Genomic DNA, 16,501 nt, shown 5'->3' with positions numbered 1-16,501 from the left:
TCATAATTTAATCTGAAGTAAAAAAAATAAATACATAAAAAATCTTATAGATACATTTTTTTAAATCTTATATTGAAACATCTTTACAAAAAAGAAAATATGCAAATAAAGTTATGGAGGCGTGGTAAAAAACGAGAGGGATCAAGTTTTACTGGGAACTCATTTGGCAGATGCAAGCTGAATGGTAATTGGAATCGTGCATCCCTTCATTGTCCAATCTCGATCAGACATGCATGTCAACTTATGCATGCGAATAGCCAATAATCTAGTATGGAATATCATTTTTAAAATAACGAAATAAATGCACACTCCAGCTGTAACATTCAGTTATCTGCCTTCCACAAGAAAATAAAAATAAATAAATAAATAACATCGAAATGTTTGATTGACCCTCATATTTACAAGAACGTCAGTAAAAGTTAGTTTGATTTCATTGTTAGAAGACTAATGGTTAATTATACAATTTTTCAGGATTTACAGATATATATTCTATTTTTAACATACAAATACGAGGGGCGTACATTAAAAAGTTAACCAGACCCACTTCTATTAATAACAGGTTGCTGAAACTGCACATGTGTAATGATATAAGTGTCTATAGGTTACGCGCCGATTTGCAACTCATAATTGATAACGGTCTTAATTTTACAAGGGCTGAAGTGGTGTGAGGTTTGTTAATGGACCCAGTAGTATACAGAGCAGTCAGCGAGTTCCTTTACTTGAAAGACCGCAAACCAAAGGATGAAATGAGGGTTCGATGAGATGAAAGAGGTTTATGGTGATGGTTCCCCCAACAAATGATGTAGTCAAGAACTAGCATCATCAATTCAACTGCGGTCGAACTTCGATGGAAACTGCTCCAAGGCGACTCCACTCTGCTATTGATGAACACAACCATCCAGCAAGTGGAAGACACCATTTTGGAAAATCACCTCTTAACCATTCACCACCCCAGCCTAAAACCAAAAGACATGGCATGGTCATCAATTGAAGGCAAGCATGCCTTCTACAAGACAATGCACCAGTTCATAACTCACATGTTTGCCAATGGAAGCATGTTTCTGTTGCTTCGACATTCTATCGCACCGGCCTCTGGACGATGTTCTCTCGTTTTACCAATCCAGAGTTGTAGTGAGTTGTAGAGGCTTCTAGGCAGATACAATTTAAGGGAGTGCTGATGTATTTAGAACCCGGGACCTTCGGCATACTAGCCCATCGCACTACTAAGTTCCTAAGTCAATCGCTTCCATTATGTCAACTGTTATTATGAATGCATTTCCCTTTTTTTTTTTTAAATTCATTTAAGGACTACGTTGAAGTTCATAATATCAATTCTGCAAATTATATATGCATAATAACTATTTTTTATTTTTTTTTATTTTGTGAGATAATGTATTTATCTATCTTTAATTAAGAACATAATATCATTTAAGAGTCAGAGTTATGATCAAATGGTGATAATGATTCTATGTGCTCAGGACATAAGTTCAGAAATCCTACTATTTATATAAAAGTAAATGTTAATCCCTGATTTGTATTTGGTGAATTATTTATTGATTGGTATTTGGTCATCGTCTATCCGAATAGCTTTCTCTCAAAATCATAACTTCCTGCAGAGTCATTTGAAAGTGCATTTTATATAAAATGATCAAACGATAATAAATAAAAATAAAATACAATGTTGCAATTCAAAATGTAATGATTATTGAATATAAATAAAGAAACCTATTTACCGAGCAAAGAAAATGGAGACAACTTCATGCACTCCATAAAACATTATATTTATTAAGTTTCCCTCCTCCAACTTTTTTTTTACTCCGTGAGGTGATAAAAAGGACAAACCAATATTATGAGTACCTAGGGATTAAGTTTTATCTTTATTTTTTACCACGGTAATAAAGGTTATATACTGTAATTAATAATATCAATGAAACTTTTTAATGCCTTATATTATAAATATTTATAATAAAAGCGCTAAAATTTAAAGCAATAAAAACAGAAGTAATATTAAAAGTTTTGTAATGAAATTATATTACAAATTTAGTGCCTTTTCTATTCTGCCATTATTTTCAATTTTAGGTATCAACAAATTTATTTCTTTTTTCTTATCCCTCCCAAAAAAACTCTTTCGTAATAATTGCAGGAGTCGGAGAACAGGTAGGTTATCGAAAGAAAATTCAAACTCTCTATTTCAGCGTAAAGTGGTTACTGCTAAATTCTATCAGCCATGAACTCATGAAACGTCTAGAAATGAAGAACATGACATACTCAATACCTTGACAGAGCAATCTCATTGAATGATATAGAATTACGATGACGACTAGCTCTCACTCAATTTTCTTATGGATCTGGTTCTTAATCTAGTAAATGACAAGGGCGCCTGTTTATAATAAAATGAAATAGTCTTCTCAGGCTGATCAAGAAAGTCTTAAAATGGAAGGTTTTTTTTAAGAAGTCTCAAGGAAATCATTTCGGACAAGATATGTGAGAAAAAAATGTTAGGTCTTCCGTGCAAGTAAGATTTTAATAGCGTTTTCTACTTATTACTAAAATTCGACATATAGCGGTGAAGTCGCCACTACTAAATGGTAATTACATTTAATCAGTACCACCTAGGTCTCATTACGTATTTGTAACTTTAATAAGGACACTATTTCAGTAAGATTGGCGGTAATTTACATAATTTCTAGCAGCAAGACCAAACTTTAGAACAGGCAGTAGCTACGAAAACATTTGTACAATAGAATCCTTTCATTAAAACCCATCGAATGCATTTTAAGAAGTTAAATATATTTCATTGAATTGATTAATATATTTTTTATTACTTATTTTATTTATCATCACATTTCTTGAGTTCAGTGATCAGAAGCATTAGTCAGAAATGCGAGCGAGTTAAGTGTACCTTCTAAGCAAGTAGTTTATGAACAGAAATGGAAAATTCGTAAGCTAAAATACTGATGCTGAAAGCATTTGCTCTATTAACCAGTTTCATTGAAGATAAAGAATCAAACAGTACAGAATTTTAGAAGTGCTTTTTTTTTATTCAGAAATAATTTATGATTAAATTATTGGGATGGACTAAAATGATAAACTGACTTTCGTTCAACATTTAAAAAAATGCATAGCAGTAAATGTGCTTCTGAAATTAAATAGCTAATAAGGAAAATCTGCGTAACGCGCTAAAGAATGAAAAGAGATGTGTGAATGGAAGAGAGAGACCTCATCAATCATCCAGCTGATCATACCGCTGGCGCCTATTAATTAAAAGTGCCTAATTCAGGGAGCTCCTCTGTAAACAGGCTAGAAACCAGGGCTACCTTAATACAAGCAACCATTGAATAAAAAAGGTAGTAGTGAATGCCTGATTAGATCCAACTTTGCCTTAAAGTTATCCTTACTTCTCAAAAGAGAAATTGAAAGATAAGATTTTAATTACTAGGTAAGATTTACCAAGGACCTAATTTAAGGAAAAGTTGTAAATTTCTTTAATGTAGACTTTAGAAGTTTGGCAATGAGCTTTGCAGGGCTACAGATATGCAAGTTTTATTGAAAACAATTACAAAGCTCTTTAATAGTAATCCTTAACTATTTTTTTAATCTAAGTAATTGCTCATTTAATAAAAATGATGTGATAATATCAATATAGAGACTGGAGATTTTCAGTTCACATCCATCAGTACTCATTTTTCCTCCACTAAAACCAATTTTCGTTCGCTGATGATCCTAAAATCCTGTCTTGGAACATTGATGTAGATCGCCGAATGGTTTTATCAAGCATCATTTCGTAAATAAAAATTAAAGAAAATGGAACGTTCAGGGACTGCTTCCTACAAGTGTACTTGTATTTTATGTCAGCTGTAATGTCGCTTATGTCGCTAAAGTTCACGTTTAACTCAAAACACTACTCTTCAACTGTCTACAATTTTTTTTTTTTAGGAAAAAAACGTAGCTTAAGTAGCTAGATCTATATTAGATCTATTTGTACGCGAACAACTTTCTTCAGGACTGAATCAAGTTAAAACATGATTAACGATTATTCTCTTCTAAAAAACAAGGTTGCTTATAAGTTAACACGAACATCAATAACATAAACAATTAGGTAGGGGAGACTGTTGTACCTTGAGCATAGTGTACCTTGGAACAATTCATGTTTCTGGACACTGGTGTCATCTTTGGACTTTCTGTTGAAGTATGTGATAGATCATAATATAACAGCCCTATAAACTGAGTTTCAGTTTTCTTGTTTGCTTTTGGCGGTTTCCAGAGCAATTTTTAGTTTTTCTTAGTGAAAAGTAAAATTTTATAACATCAAACCAAAGTGTTTATTCTCAAAAATAGTGAATATAACTATCAACCACGGAGGAATAATAATCTCCGCTAAATAGTGAGTAGAATACTTACATTATTTTGATTTCTATTCGTAACCTATAATTTAGATTGCAACTTTTGTTCAAACACGTACCGTCTTGTACCTTGAAACAAACCTGCATCCTGTACGTTGGAACACTACTCTTTTGCTAAAGGCTATTTATTTTATTCTATTTGTTTATAGGTAAAGATGCCACGCAGTAAAATAGGTAGGAAAAGACCCCCTGTTAATTCTAATGCCATTGAAGAAGCCATGTCCGCTGTTACAACTAATTCTGAAAACAAAATTTCATTGAGAGAAGCATGCAAAATTTATAAAGTGTCTCTCGCCACTTTATCAAGACATTTAAAAGTTTTTAAAGAATCTGGGGCTGAAAATTTTAAGTATTCTACAAATTATACTGTAAAACGTGTTTTCGATGACACGGAAGAGTTAAGTCTGGTTGACTATATAAAGACAATAGCCAAAATGCAGTATGGGCTCTCAAAGAAAGGTGTGAGGGAGTTGGCTTACAAATATGCTGTAGCGAAAAAAAAAAAAATCCAACAACATGGGGCGATGAAAAAATTGCTGGTGAAGAATGGATGCGTGGATTCATGAAGCGACATGACAAAGAATCCACACTCAATTATTTGAAAATGTCCATCAGATTCTTTGTTTTTATAGTGCAGAAATAGTATTTTGTATATTGTGTTGAATACATGTTTTCTTTCTCTAATTGTGTGTATTTTAATTTTAATATTTTATGTTCCAAGGTACATGACCTTGTGTTCCATGGTACATGACCATGTTGTACCATGGAACAGAAAACATCACTTGACAGATCCATCATTTTTACAGTTAATATTTATATTTTTTAAACATTTAATATTGGAAATTGTAGCTTAAAAAACACTCTTCGTAGAGGCATAGTTAAATGTTCGAAATGTTAATTTGTATTTTATACAGACGAAAAAACAAAAAAAGTGTTCCAAGGTACAACAGTCTCCCCTACATCAAGAACGACTAATTAATTGACTGCAGTGAATTTCCTTTACTGGATTTCTGACGGGCTTACAAGCCCAGCCTTAAATAGCCGTTCAATTAAAGGAAAGTTTCCCAATTTATTGTAGTATTAATACTAAAAATAAATCATTAATATTAACCTTCCAGCGGGTGCGAGTATCTCACAGTACAGACTAAGACTAAAATAATCGCAGTTTAGTGACGGAGCGGCGGAGGGTGCTGTCCTTTAAGCAATACTACACCCTCATGACTAGTTTCCTTCAGTAAAAATCTTATCTTGTTTGGGGTTGTACATTTCTTTGCAATTGTCGATCCGTGCCTGACATATACTCGCGACTAATCGAGTAAGTTTTCAGAGTTATTATTTATATTTTTTCTTTTATACATGTCCATCAAATTGAACTATTTTCCACATTGTTTATATGAATATTGTTTTCTACTGACAGAAAAAGACATTGCATATCTCAGATACGAGGAGGAAATACCTGCGAAAACTTTCATACAGACTAGTGGCTGAACATGCTGATTGTAATTATTACACTTATTGGCTTGTAAAAAATAAAAAATACTGTCGTTTTCTGAGCATTTTTTATTTGTTATTTCATTATTAATAATTACAGATGTTATTTAATTAATTTCATTTCTTCTATTGATAGAAAAAATTAAAAATACCAAAGTTTATCTGTAAGATACGCGCGCCCGTTTTTGTAACTTTTTGGGCGTGTCCGATGGAAGGTTAAATACGAGTATAATCACTCTAAATTTTAAAAAATTCATTATTATTATGATTATATTTTTTTTTACTTTATACAGTCAGCTTAGTTCTAAAAGTTGTGCTAGTACGAACAGTTTGCTTGTTAACATATATGAAATGTGGAATGAAGCTATCGCACTAAAAATATTCATTACAAATAGATAATTTAAATAAACACTCATGTCTAAAATGACTAGAGAAGATGTATTTTAGATCTTCTGATTAAGAAAATATCATTATATTTTCAGTAAGTATTACTTTATATTTAATGCAGAAATTAAAAGTGACATTTGGATTGATACCCTTCAAGTTCATTCTACTCATATAAATAATATATGAGCAGGATAAACTTAACCACTTATCTGGCACCAAATAAATGCTTAGTGGGTCAAGTGCTTTTTAATCCTGGCCAAGACAACTAAATTGAACTTGGTCTGCAGGCAAAGAGTTTTGTTGCGGTTGGTTGGCCAGGGGAGGTTGACTCTATAAGAGGAGCAGAAGGAACATAGTGTACTAGAAGGGTAAGATAATGGAAGGGAGTGGATTGTGGATTGGGTGGGTGGTTGAAGTTGTTTAAGACGAGTCGTGTAATTGACTTAGATTCAAATTGTGCCAGAGAGAGAGCACAGCCTATTACTGTGCAGGATGGAGTATACCAGAAGCCTGTGTACGGTTAGTGCTGCTAGAAGAGCAATAGGAAAGCATTGTGCAGTCCATTGTTCACACGGCTAAGTAGAATACTAGTTAGGTTAGGGGTCGGACTGTGCGCAGACACTTTGTACTTTGGAGTGCTCCACAACGACAACCACGCTATAAGGCTGTGGGATTAGCTGGTCCAGGTCTTCTATTAAAGAGACTTGTACTTTATTTCTCCTCCGCTCTGACCATTCCACCCATCACAGTATAAAGTTCCAAACAGTTGGCAGAGTTGTGGCACTTTTATAGTATTTCTGGCAAATTCCTTCTGTCTTTTACTAGTTATTCTCTTTTCTCAGTTAAAAAGAGGTTTTTATTTACTTTTATAACATTAAAACCCTAAACAACTCGGCTAATTTAAAGAATATATCATGGTGATCAGTACAAACGTCGTAAACTTCTTTCTCATTCAGCAACTGGAATCTAACGGCTAGAGAAATATGACTCTCTTTTACTCTAATCATTAAACTATACTAATTGACAAATTTTCTCATAACCAGTAAACTTCAATCACAAATATAATTATTGCAAATTTTCCTTGTTTATTGACTATTCTGTTAGCTGCTGACAAAATTGATCTGATTGGGTCTTTTGTTGGTGTTAATTGTCATGAATTGTTATGTAAACTTGCTGGTTTCATTTATCTCCAAACCATCTCGAAAAAAAAAATCACAAAAGACGATGTAAGCAGCAGTTTCAACTAAACATAAACAGAAAAAAAATGCAATAATTAGAATCAATGGTCCTAATTTTTCAAAAACAAATCCCTAACCTTAGAGACAGCGTGGCTCTTTCGGATTTCAACGGCAAAATACAGCAGCAACACACTTACATAAATCTGTATAAAAGTACCAAAATTAAAACTTACAATACACTGATTACTTATAACTAGGCTTACCATACGTACCGGTTTGACCGGGATGGTCCCGGTTCGAGATGCCTGTCCCGGCGTCCCGGTCAAACTTGGACAACACCGACACCCCGGCCGATCGTTCCCCCGCGCCCATTTATTAATATCTTTTCAGTTCTTAATAATTTTGATTGCATTTCAAATATGAAAAACACAAATTAAGCGAAAAGCAAAACGAAAATGAGCCTCTTCCTCCTCTGCGTCCCGGTTTGGCTCTTCGTAATTATGGTATGCCTACTTATAACCAAAAAAATTAAAGCTGCAATTTACTTGAAGAAGTGATTTGAATAGAACGGAAACGTTTTTGGGTCACATAAAAAATGAAGAGAGTGAATTTAAAAAACATTAATGAAGAATTTGAAAATCATGGCTATTCACAAGTAACCATAAAGTTAGATTCTACAATTTTTATAACAATAAAAGAAGTTTACCAGTTGAAAATGCTAATAAATTATTGTCATTTAAAAGTGCAAGTACCCAGGCTTATTCTTATGGGGTTACAAATTATAGAGACTAATATTACAACATTTATAGTTTAATTAATTAAGTAACAGGTAATAATATTATTTGAATAGAGGTGATATCAATGATTGCATTATTACTGGAGAAAATACCCAGAGGAGTTCGTACGTAAAAGATTATTGTTTTTTGAAATAAAACAAAATTAGACTTAAACCGAAGTTGTCGAACTTAACATTTTTATATTATAGCCGTCTCTTCTCCTACCATAGTTTTTCGTAACAAGTCGTGAATTTTTAAAACTGTTTGCTTCACTTGTTAAAAAATTATGTTTCTTTTAAAGAGTTGTTCTAAAATAAACAAATTATTTATTTTATATGAAATTTAAAAAAAATTAAGTCTACGACAAAAAAAAATGCGTTGAAAAGGTTCACTCTTTCTATTGTTCTTTTAAAACGTAGCCTATCAGTTGTCCACAGCAAAATTTGTTGCAGGACAATTTGTCAAAATCCAATTACCAACGTGACAGGCTCATTACTCGTCGGATAATGACGTCATAATCAATTGGACTGCTGCAACCGTTGGCCAGAACGCGGTTGCTTATGGTGTGATCACCGCCGCTTCCAAGGCCCCCCCTCTTTCTACCAATACTCAACAATATTGGAGGGGAACTTGTTTTTTCCCATTCAATTAGCTCGGGTCTCAACAAGTGAATGTGCTGTCCAAAGTTTCAATCGTTTTGTAATAAACTTATTTCGTTCTTTACGCATTGTCTTTTATTATTATTAAATTATTTTTTAACAAATAGATAATGTTGCACATTAATTCTCATTTGGTTACTTGGTACACACAATATACTGCTTTGTTTCATTATTTTTTTGATTACTTCGTTCAACAATCAAAACTGCAGTAAAAGGGATACATTTTATTGTCATGTTACCAGAGTTAGAATAAAATATATGATCGTTAATAAAAGCGTAATGTAAATAAAAGAAAAAAAAACGTCCCTAGGTACCCCGTCGTCAAAGCAGAATGCCCAAGACTCATTACTACAGTTTGTAATACTAATAATTGTAAGTACTACAATATAATTCTAAAAAGTGTAGATTCATGACTTTATATCGATGATGGTAACGTTTTAGCTTATAGAAAACAATCCTTAAAACTGCCCGAGTTTAATGATTTGTCACAAACATTAGCTGCAGAAGTTAGAGAATTAATTACAATTGGCTTCTTCGAGATAATCTAAGGGCAGCTGTGTAGATTCTACTACGATAGTCATGATAATTTTTTGATTAAAACGGAATACTTAATGATGGCCGTGCAGTTTCAAAATCCTGATGCTAAATAGCGGTGTTGAAAACCGAACAAGCAACATGTTTTTGGGCTATGCAATGTAAATGAAAATTTGTGTATAGTATTTTAATTATTATTAGTAGAACTTAATAAATTCGAAGTTTTTCAATAATTCATTTTTTAAATTCAATTTATTCATACGGCATTGAAGTATGGGGATCGACTAAACGTTCTAATTCTTTACGCATTCAGACTTTACAATCGCAAATACTACGAAAACTTCTTAACGCTCCATTCTATATTTCTAACCTCACCATTATGACCTCAACATCCCTTTCATTAACGACCTTACTAAAACTCGTTTCTTAAAATTTCATTCCTTTACAGCAGCTCATCCTAATCCTTTAATTGAACACTTATCTTCAACATTACCAGGTAATCCTCCAAGGAAATTGAAGAGAAAGTGGCCCCGCGATCTACTCTCCTCAGAAGAGCAGTATAGTTCATCTGTTCACGTTAATGGATTGTCACCACTGGGTGCCTTCTCCAATCTGCATTCAAGACATTACATAACATCACATTTGCTTGTTTCAACAACCGCTGCAGTCGCAAATTTATAAAATATTAAAAAAAAAAATTATTTCCAATTAAAAACATTTTTTTTACAGAGATATAAGTAAAAATTGGGCCATGCATCCCACTTCTAAAGTTTCATTCAAAAACTGCGGTAAGAGAAGGCCGTGTGTTCCCTTTTGATTTATATAATTTGTTTTTGAATACATAAATGTTTGTGAGAGGTTAGACGTTTCTGCCTCTTCTTGATTTTATTCAGAAAAATCTATTGTTGGTTTCCGTTCAGAAATCGAAATAGTTAAAATTTAATATTTTTATTACTTCATGTATAAATGCCATGAGTATTCCTAGCAATATTACTGAAATCATTTTTAAAGATTCGTAGTCTGTCAAGCAAGTCTGAGACCTGACCGCATATCAGTTTGCTTTTTCGAACAGATGGCTTGGGAACCATATAATGGATGATAGCACATGTTCTCAAGTATCAATAAACTCGGCACCTACAACAGCTCTTTCCAAACCACTTCCTTTCACTTCTTCCTTTGTTTCTTACTGCCCTTCGTTTTCTATTTCTCTTCTTCTTATGGATCCTTCGGTAACCAATAACCGCAGATACCTTTCAGCTGCTAGGCTTTCATCAACCATAGCTATTTCATTCTCTAAATACTTATTTCTTTTTATTGTAAACTTAATTTATATTGGATACAATCCTAATTTTCTTATTTCTTAAAAGAGAATAAAATAAAGATGTGTTGGATAATGAGGCTAACCGCTTAAATTTAGTAAAAGAAGAAGGTCTTAGAACAAACTTGAAAGGAATCAGATACATTAAAATGTCTCACAGAGTGTCCGTCCCCTGAAGGAATGGCGAAGAAAGAATTTATACGAGCAAAATGTGCGCTTTGTGATCCCAGAAGCCTACTCACTACACTTACCAGACATAAACATTGCCCTTCCACGTATGACGACATATTCAACACATTTATACACGTACTTCAAGTACATCATAATTATTTCACTAAATAATATTTCTCATTAAGGCAAAATAGGTCTTTTAGGTGACAAAGCACTAGCTATTACATATTATTAGACTTTTCCTACACAACAAAGTATTTCTCTAGCAAAATACATTTTTGAATACAAATTATAGAGGTTAACTATGTATAAAAAGAAAGTGATGTGCGCTGCTACAATAACATTACTAACTCTGCAATTATCCTAACCAAAACATCAATCAAAAAATTTTTCAACGAAATAATTTAAGTGAATAAAAGTTTAAAAAAATACCATTTAGTTTTTGTATGTACTATGTTCGATATTCTTTGATATTTATATTGTTAAGTGGTTAGCAAAGTCTGCTACGAGTCCAGTTGAGAAACAGAAATCTCCATCGTTACATGCCATCACAGACTGCAAAAACTTATTTCCACTTTCGGCCGTGCCCACCTCTCCACCATTGCTAAATATTCAACTGAAATAAACAGAATCTCAATAAATAAACAGAAATAAAAACAAAAATAATTAAATAAATTAAAATCTAACTTTAATTAAAAACATTTTACTTTTAAACTAACAAATGTAACGGATAAAAAATGCCAGACCACCATCTAACTCCTGATTTACGAATTTCCACAATCATTATGAGAATATCATTTTTGCATCCAAACATTTTTTTTTATGGCGCATTGACTGCTGAGATCATTAGCGCCCCTAATCAGTTTTGCTTCTCTCTTGCTGTGACCACTCGAGCTGCGTTGGCACGCAAAACCTTCTGGCTTCCATACCTACACCTTGCTGGCTATAGCGTCTCCAAGTATCGCCTCTTATCTCAGAACTAAGTGTTCTTAACATAATCCTTTTCCCATCTATGTACATTCTTACCTTATTTTGTTTCTAATATCTATCCGAAGTTACAAGCAATAACATATCAACGACGCGAAACATTCTCTCTTTCCCCGCTTGAAGTTATTCAATTGGTTTCATGAGAACATTGAATAGTTTAGACCTAGCATAATCCTGGCTACTCTAGTCTAATTTTTTTTTTTTAACTTTTACTTATTTGTAACTAAAAAAAGAAGTTGAAGTGATGCAGAACCACCTACACTTTTTCTCGTGGGCTAAATTCAATCTACTAGTTGTATTAAAAGCTCTGGGTACTTGAATTGAAAAGAGAGGTATCCACTACTTCTGTAAACGGAGTAAATGTCTAAAACTTTTTTCCATCCGAAAACCCTGGGATAGGTACGCCAGCCATTCTCTTCACACTGTCGCTAACTTTACCATTGTTCTGCTAGTGAGCCTTCCTATATCATACTCACTTACTGGGCAGAGCAGCAAGAAGTGCGTGGGTGTCAGCTCTTGTCCAACACCCCTGCTCATATTGCCCACTAGAGAGGTTATGCCGCAGTATGAATGTTAGACTGCCGCCAGCCTCTAGACCATATACACACCAACTTCCTGAATGTGTATAGGTTCTATATACTAGTTTATTTACTTATCGGCCCATTGAGTGAAATGAAACACTTCCTTTTGGCATCTACCAAACAGGAGCTTTGCTTAAAGCAGAATAGAGCCCTAGGTTTAGTGGGAAATTTTTCAATACCTTTTTATTAATTATTAACATGGATTAAAACATTACGATCGATTCATAAATACAGCTGGAGGTTACTTTGTGGCAATTAGTAGGTCGACAAAGGTAAAACGAGGCGAACGGTGCTCACTCATGCCGTTACCAAGCTTCATGAAATACCAAGTTTCATTCATAAAATTTTGGTGCAGTTATATAAAAGAGCACATAGTGTATTTGATTCGCAACAACTTACTGACTCATTATTAGGGTATCTGTAGGAAAATATATAAAGTTTTATATTATTTGTACCTTAATAAATAAACATATAACGTAACATAATAAAGAACTTGACATTTTTTTGTATAAAGCCTCTAATATTTAAAATAAAAAACAGGGGTATTTAAAAATATTAATTATTAATTCGAGTGAAAAGGGTTAGGTACAAGAGAAGACGCGATTTCTATGTTAAGAGATAGTGGTTGGGATGTTGGACGTTATCTCTAACGAGAAAAGAGGCTTTGAGCTACAGATGTTGCGTGTCTTCAAATCATGCTCATGTTCATGCTCAAATCATGCCCTAACAAAAATGAAAAGAATAACTTGTTTAAATTTTAAATGATTTGAACAATAATATTAATATATATATTCCAAAGCACATACAATAAAATAGTATTTATTTTTAGAACAAATATTCAGAAGAATCAAGTTATCTAAAACTTTATGAAATGAATTAGCGGCAGTGTGTATATGTATAAAAGTCAAGTAATAGCCTATTTTTCAGGCGGAACTTGACGTCCAACTCCCAATTAGGTGCCGTGGACTGGGGTAGAAGCACACATTTTACATTTTATTCAAACAAATGAAAAATAGCAATACTCGAAATTTGAACACTTACAAAACCACGTTTCATAACCACTAGACCAACACCCGTCCCTTGCATTAAGATATATATTGTTAAAGTTGAAATTATGTAACAAAACATATATAATCAAAGTTAAGTTGGTTTGACTCCAGTTAGTTTGCAGCACTTCAGCACTTAATCCAGTATTCTGTCCAACAGTCACTAAGAAATAATATATATCTATACTTTCAGCGCATAATTAGCATTACAAATTACGAAAATATTTTAATTATTAAGTGTAATATTGCCAGCACTGTACAATAAAGTTTGAGTACAGTTTGGTTGGTTCCGTTTTGCGATCTTAACAGCTTGACGAACATTTTTTGGAGTATTGAAGAGCGCGAGAATTAAGAGCAATGGTCCATAGCATCAGGTTTATTTTTACTTACAGTCTTACAGTTTTGTTTGGAGTAGTTACAACCTGTTTAAAAAACAACGACAATAGAAAATTTATATAATTCATCATGAAACTAAGCTTTCAACAAAATATTTTCGAATTTAATTTGATAACATTTATTTAATAAAATTTATTATTAAATGTCACAGAACCTACATCTCGTTTTAAGTTTATTAGAAAGAAAATGATATAAGAGAGATTTCCTTCACTACCAGTGCAACCAGAGAATTGTTGAAATCGATCTAGTATATATTTGACAGACCTTTTGTCACAGTATGTGACAGTTATATATGCGAGCGTGTAAAAGATCTTTCCTGAGTTTTCAGAAAAGAAGAAGATAAATCATTTGAATGTAGCCATCTATATCTGAGACAGTTTTATAAATATTTTTCTAACTATTTTTGGTCTTCAGAACATCTTTCACCAATAGATCATAATGATTAGGTAAATAATGTATTTACTTAATATAAACGAGAATTTTGACTGGACAAAAAAATACTGAAGTTGTAAAGAGATGGAGCAATCTTCTGGAACATGAGTCTATAGTAACTAAAGCAAAGTTGGGAGTAAAATAGTAAAGTAATGCCTAGATTTTTCAGACGGTCTTTATGTCTAACTACCAAAATAGAAATCGCGGACGGATGCCTCTTGCAAACATCATTTACTATAAAATTCAAGGCCTGGACCGGGAATCGAACCCAGTAACCAACAATCCATCTTAGCTTTGCGGGCCTCGCCTCTAACTCTAACCTACTGTAAGGCGTGCGTTTAGTACGTACTGTGCCACCGCATTGGCAAATTAACCAGTTAAACATGTTTGCCCTGTATACACGTCAAACCAAATCTCTATTACGGTGCGTTCGACGTATATACTCGTTGTGAAAAATATAAAATTGCCATTAACTATAAAAACTCGAAATTTTAATAAAATTTGGTGGGATGTTTCCTTTATCTTACCAATAGAACTGCCAAGTATTTTGTTCGGAGGGGATGGAGGGAGTCAGCCAAATGATAAGTGGTTGGTGCATGTTTGGTTTCCACATTAGAGATTGGGAATTACACACACAAATAGAAGCTCTCAACCCTTGTGCAATGCCGTTTTTACCTTAGATAGAGGTTCAGACCTCAGTACGAGCATGATTTCATTTTGCACAGAGTTCAAAGCTCTTTTCTACCTTGTTAAAGCTCTTGCGTCTCTAGTTAACTATAGCAATGTATACGTGAAGCGGTGCAAGATTTTGAATGAGCACAGAATGCTCTACAATCTGTAAGCCCCAGAGATTGCAGAAAAAGTGCTTGCAGTGACTATTAAGACGTAGTAAACTATTGGTTGTTTTGCCCTGCGTTCGTCACTTGTATACACGTCATTGTCTGATTTTAATTCCGCACACTGTGTGTGTGTGTGGGGGGGGGGGGTTAAAAACTAAATTCCGCGCTTAACTGGTTAAAAGGACAAATTGTAAGAAAACTTTAATCAGTCAAATACAAATATAAAATAAGTGAAGGCGCTTTAAGAGTGTCTAAAACCAGACAAAAAACAATAAGGTGAGTCAAATTTTGATTTATTTGTTATGTTCATGTTTGTTTATTAAATCTTCTTTTAGATAGTCACAATTCCCAACAGTTTAACTGTTTTTTTTTTAAAATACAAGATCATTTGAAGGCTGCCGAATGTTGGCACTGTAAAAATTGTCCTGAACATGAAGAACTGAACTATCTTCAGCACGTGGCGGAGTTGCCTTATTTGTTAGTTGTAAATACCGATTCATGCAACTGACAACAGGCTATCAGCTTGCTCCTGAGGTAACAATAGAAGAAACATCTGCATTTTTAATTTTTCAATGTATTTTCCTTAAAAAAAAAGAAGTCCATTTGAAGTCGGTGAGATGTAACTCCAACATGTTGGACAAGAGCCGACACCCACGCACTTCTTACTGCTCTGCCCAGTAACTGAGCATGATATAGGAAGGCTCACAAGCCGAACAATGGGAAAGTTAGCGACAGTGTGAAGAGAATGGCTGGTGTACCTATCCCAGGGTTTTCGGATGGAACAAAGTTTTAGATATTTACTCCTTTTTACAGAAATAGTGGATACCTCTCTTTTCATTTCAAGTACCCAGAGCTTTTAATACAACTAGTAGATTGAATTTAGCCCACGAGAAAAAGTGTAGGTGGTGGTTCTGCATCACTACAACTTCTTTTTTTTTTAGTTACAAATAAGTAAAAGTTCAAAAAGAAAAGGATAATTGTAAAAATGAGGCGCCTAGAGTTTAATTAGACTAGAGTGGCCAGGAGTATGTTAGGTCTCCACGTCTACTCGTGCATTCAATGTTCTCATGAAACCAAGCGCATAACTCCGAGAGAGGAACAAGTAGAACATTACTTAGTCTGGAGATAAAATAAGGAGACCAGAAATAAAAAAGATTTTGTTTGAAGATTAGATGTCACATCGGATTTATGAAAACGGATATTATAAAGAAAAACCAAATGAGAAAAGCTCTGTCAAAATATAAAATGATTAATTATTTTATAATGTCTTTATAATAATTAAACAAAAAAAAAAGTATATACA

At 33.5% G+C, this 16,501-nt stretch overlaps 1 protein-coding gene and 1 long non-coding RNA gene across 7 annotated transcripts in view; one reads left to right on the top strand and one right to left on the bottom strand.

The window, feature by feature from the left end:
- LOC141456154 (lachesin-like) overlaps nucleotides 1-16,501 on the bottom strand; it is a 413,770-nt gene that overhangs the window by 81,201 nt on the left and 316,068 nt on the right. For 2 of the 6 annotated variants that reach the window (XM_074131864.1, XM_074131865.1), the window contains one exon: nucleotides 11,350-11,533. The exons of the other annotated variants lie outside the window; for them this stretch is intronic. The gene's annotated coding sequence lies outside the window, so the exon portion shown is untranslated. The remainder of the gene's footprint in view (nucleotides 1-11,349; nucleotides 11,534-16,501) is intronic. 6 annotated transcript variants of the gene reach the window in all.
- Nucleotides 3,822-5,948, top strand: LOC141456155 (uncharacterized). The gene is made up of 3 exons (XR_012459626.1): nucleotides 3,822-4,055; nucleotides 5,522-5,718; nucleotides 5,821-5,948. It is a non-coding gene; the product is annotated as an uncharacterized lncRNA (long non-coding RNA).

Source organism: Rhodnius prolixus, unplaced genomic scaffold, assembly GCF_049639745.1.
Source record: "Rhodnius prolixus isolate KJV_2025 unplaced genomic scaffold, Rpr scaffold_4, whole genome shotgun sequence".
Taxonomy (NCBI): domain Eukaryota; kingdom Metazoa; phylum Arthropoda; class Insecta; order Hemiptera; family Reduviidae; genus Rhodnius; species Rhodnius prolixus.
This window is presented reverse-complemented; position numbering and strand designations above follow the sequence as displayed.